Here is a 5,016-nt window from a genome sequence, read left to right on the forward strand (position 1 = left end):
AGAATAGTGAGTGTAGCTCTGGAGGATAAGACATGATGTAAGAGCAGAATAGTGAGTGCAGCTCTGGAGGAGAAGACGTGATGTAACAGCAGAATAGTGAGTGTAGTTCTGGAGGATAAGACATGATGTAAGAGCCGAATAGTGAGTGCAGCTCTGGAGGATAAGACATGATGTAAGAGCAGAATAGTGAGTGCAGCTCTGGAGGATAAGACATGATGTAACAGCAGAATAGTGAGTGCAGCTCTGGAGGATAAGACGTGATGTAACAGCAGAATAGTGAGTGCAGCTCTGGAGGATAAGACGTGATGTAAGAGCAGAATAGTGAGTGCAGCTCTGGAGAATAAGACATGATGTAACAGCAGAATAGTGAGTGCAGCTCTGGAGGATAAGATGTGATGTAACAGCAGAATAGTGAGTGCAGCTCTGGAGGTGAATGGAGGATAAGACATGGTATAACAGCAGAATAGTGAGTGCAACTCTCAACAGGTTCGGAGCAGCTCTGGCTTGGCAATCACGTTAAATACGGGGGTGCTCACCAAATATCCATCACCATGCATGTGGGGAAACTCTTATCCAGGGGCATCAAACAAGATGTCAGCATATTCATAAATGTCAAATACCAAAGGAAAAAAACAAAGAAAAATGGAAAAGTAAATTACAAAGTAATTTTATTCATAAAAATCACATAACTGGGCTCCTACAATTTAGAAAAAAATGATCATCTAACCCCCCATGGCAGGATATGTGTTAGTGAAATAACTATAGTGAGTGAAACCTAAAGTGCAGCCATCACACCTTCACCAACCTAAAAAAAGACAAAAAACACTATTAGTCAGATAATACTTGTAAAAGGTCACAGATGTACTCTCCTATTCAGGTGACATATAACGTAATGGATATACCAGTAAAACATGTTCTGCTCTATATATTTGTGGTGTACGTAAGGTAAGGTCGATATTCAATCCATGGGGTTGTAAGGATTGAAGTTTGAATATCCACTTTAATTCGAGACGTCGTAATTTGTTATTACGATCACCCCCCGTTTCAATGGGGGGACATGATCCAATAAGAAGAACTTTAGATCCCTTTCCTTATGCTTCGCTTCAACAAAATGTCTGCAAACAGGCAAATCTAATCTACCGTTCCGTATTGAATAGCGATGTTGATTCAGTCTAGTTTTGGCGTCCCATGTCGTCTCCCCCACATACACCAAACGACATGGGCACGTCAAAGCATAGACGACATGGTCAGAAGTAACCTACACTCATTCCCTGTCATTGGATGGACAAAGATAGGGCCCTTAAACATGTGTATACAACTAACTCATTGTCTTCAGGGGTGTGATCCCTTGTTCCTTACAGATAAATATTTTTGGTGGTTACTTTTCAGTCACACATCTGGCTTCACCAATCTATCTTTTAGGTTGGATAGGATAATAGTGGAGGGCTCATAAACAGTCCCCAACATCCTCCAGTGTCTATTGTGGACTCCAGATATCCCTCAGTATAGATTGCCGTATATAGAGACAAAAGTTACTCGAGAGTCTGTGAATCTATTTTTTTGGTTCATATAAAAGTTTATGACGATCCATAGCCATAACTTTAGATTTGCACTCAGTCAACAAATTGCGTGGATAGCCTCTCTTAGAGAAATTCTCAATCATTTTATTTAGTTCAGGTTCTATTGCGCCCTCCATGCCAGTGATGCGTCTCGCCCTCATCATTTGACTCATGGGGAGAGAACGCATGCATTGGGCATGGATGGCAACTCTTCAATGTAAGGCAGAATTAAAGTCTGTTGGCTTGGTATACAAATTTGTAACCAATCTCTAATTATCAATGCACAGCTCGGGATCCAAAAAATGTATTCCCTCAGATGAAGCAGTTAAAGTAAATTTAATATGTTCATTTACTGACTTAAGATATGTATAAAAATTATTCAATTCTTCCATGGATCCGGACCAAATCAAAAACACGTTGTCTATATATCTCAACCACCCCAGCACATGGATGGAGTGGTGGGATACATAAACAAAATCTTCCTCATGAACACATTGGCATACGTAGGTGCCACATTCGTGCCCATGGCCGTGCCCGCTATCTGAAGATAAAAAGTGTATTTAAAAAGAAAATAGTTGTTACGTGAAACTAATTCCAACAGGTTAACGATAAAAAGCAGTTTTACTTGGTGAAAAGGTGTTACAAATACTATTCTTTACCGCCTGTATACCTCCATCATGTGGGATGGAGGTATACAGGCTAACCACATCTAGTGTGGCAATTACAGCACCCTCTGGGAGGTCCATCTGTGCAATCTTTTGTAAAAAGTCAACTGTATCTCGAATATATGACCGTGCCCGTGTGGAAAATGGATGTAACAGTTGATCTATGAAAATAGACAAGGTGCTGGTCAAGGACCCCCGACCTGACACGATGGGGTGCCGAGGGGGGGTCCTCCAGCGTCTTGTGTATCTTCAGAAGTAGATAAAGCATTGGTATCACAGGAAACTTAACATACAAAAATTCATACAGTGCCTGATCAATCACTCCTTCTTGTTTGGCTTGGTCAAGAATATTTTGGATCCTAGCTCTGATCTCCTTAGTAGGGTCTCTTGTCAGGACCTGGTAGGTAGCTGTGTCAGCAAGTTGTCTATTGGCCTCCTGAATGTATTTACTCTGATCCATGACTACAATGGCTCCACCCTTGTCAGCGGCTTCATCACCAAATTGTGGTCATGGATCCGGTCATTTAGGGCCAATTGCTCATTTTTAGACAAATTCGATTGAAAACATGAATCTGTAGAGGTGCGAATAATCTCTATTTCTTGCTTAACCAGCTGGCAGTATGTATCAAGGACACTCGAATTTACCACAGGTTGAAAATGACTATATAAGATATTAAGATTGACATCTGTAAAAGCAAATCCATCAACACTCTCCCGATCATGTGGTACTAACTGCTTGGGATTTTGGTAAAACCATACCTTAAGCTTCAGCCGTCTGAAGAACTGGATCAGATCCAATTCAAGCTGGAACCAATCCATATCCCCAGACGGACAGAAGCGAAGGCCCTTAGATAACAAGGATAGCTGTCGGTCAGTTAAATGCACAGATGAAATATTTACCGTCTTTAATGGTATTATTTCTTCTTGAATGGTAATTTCATTTGGGCAGCTTTGGGGGCTTTCTGTGCTCATGTTTTTACGGGTCCTTCCATGTCTACGCCCTCTCCGTCAGGTGGGTCTCCTGCGGAACCACTGCCTGTCCCTAAAAAAGAATTGTTAGTGTAACGATCAACATTAACATAAGAGGTGGAATCAAGTCTGGTGGTGTTATGAGAGTCCACTCTAGAGTCTTTAAAGGGGTATTCCGGGCTAAAACATTTTATCCCCTATCCAAAGGATATACAATGAAGAGAGCATATTTAGGGAGTATATAATGGAGTATAATATATATATATATATATATATATATATGGTATAACTGTATACTGTACATGTTTATACTGGAGTATATAATGGAGTAGAATATATATATATGGTATAACTGTATACTGTAAATGTTTATACTGGAGTATATAATGGAGTATAATATATATATATATATATATATATATATATATATATATATATATATATATATGGTATAACTGTATAATGTACATATTTATAGTGGAGTATATAATGGAGTATAACATATATATATATATATATATATATATATATATATATATATATATATGGTATAACTGTATAATGTACATATTTATAGTGGAGTATATAATGGAGTATAATATATATATATATATATGGTATATATGGTATAACTGTATATTGTACATGTTTATACTGGAGTATATAATGGAGTATAATATATATATATATATATATATGGTATGTTATATATGGTATAACTGTATATTGTACATGTTTATACTGGAGTATGTAATGGAGTATAATATATATATATATATATATATATATATATATATGTTGTATATGGTATAACTGTATAATGTACATATTTATAGTGGAGTATATAATGGAGTATAATATATATATATATATATATATATATGTTGTATATGGTATAACTGTATATTGTACATGTTTATACTGGAGTATGTAATGGAGTATAATATATATATATGTTGTATATGGTATAACTGTATAATGTACATATTTATAGTGGAGTATATAATGGAGTATAATATATATATATATATGTTGTATATGGTATAACTGTATATTGTACATGTTTATACTGGAGTATATAATGGAGTACAATATGGCCGCCTCCCCCGTCACTGGTGCCTTACATTCATCTGCGGGAGATGCTGAGGGTTATTATTCCATATTCCTGCATTAAGCCCTGATGAACACATCACCTCGCCGTAAACCTGCCGCATCTATCCAGTCCCCACTGAAGCGTCTTTTCGGCGCCGTCTCAGGATGTCATCGCGCCTTCCCTGATAAAAGTCAATACTCTCCCATTAAAATTCATTTTTCTCATAGTTCCCAACATGGAATCGCAGATCTGAGCCCGTGGAGATTGACATGTCTGCAGAGCCGCGGCGTCAAATAGAAATAAGAAAAAAATCACATTAAATGGCAGTGAGAAAAATAGAAGAATACGATAATGGCGTTACGGGCAGCTCGGCGGCGCACAGAGGAGCAGCGGCTCCGGAACCTTGATCCTGGAGATGCAGATTTCTTCAGATAAAGATACGAAATGTCACATCTGAATATCTCACTGCTGAATGTTTCTACCTCTCCTTTATGTGACAGCAGAATAGTGAGTGCAGCTCTGGAGATGACTGAAGGATGAGACATGATGTAACAGCAGAATAGTGAGTGCATTTCTGGAGATGACTGGAGGATAAGGCATGATGTAACAGCAGAATAGTGAGTGCAGCTCTGGAGATGACTGAAGGATGAGACATGATGTAACAGCAGAATAGTGAGTGCATTTCTGGAGATGACTGGAGGATGAGGCATGATGTAACAGCAGAATAGTG

The 5,016-nt window shown here is 38.2% G+C and overlaps 1 long non-coding RNA gene across 1 annotated transcript; it reads right to left on the minus strand.

The window, feature by feature from the left end:
• Positions 1 to 679: 679 nt before the first annotated feature.
• LOC130294461 (uncharacterized) lies at positions 680 to 4,792 on the minus strand. The gene is made up of 3 exons (XR_008848504.1): positions 4,318 to 4,792; positions 3,125 to 3,266; positions 680 to 805 (listed from the first exon to the last, which is right to left on the minus strand). It is a non-coding gene; the product is annotated as an uncharacterized LOC130294461 (long non-coding RNA).
• Positions 4,793 to 5,016: the final 224 nt, after the last annotated feature.

The sequence above is a fragment of the Hyla sarda genome, chromosome 10 (genome assembly GCF_029499605.1).
Source record: "Hyla sarda isolate aHylSar1 chromosome 10, aHylSar1.hap1, whole genome shotgun sequence".
Taxonomy (NCBI): Eukaryota; Metazoa; Chordata; class Amphibia; order Anura; family Hylidae; genus Hyla; species Hyla sarda.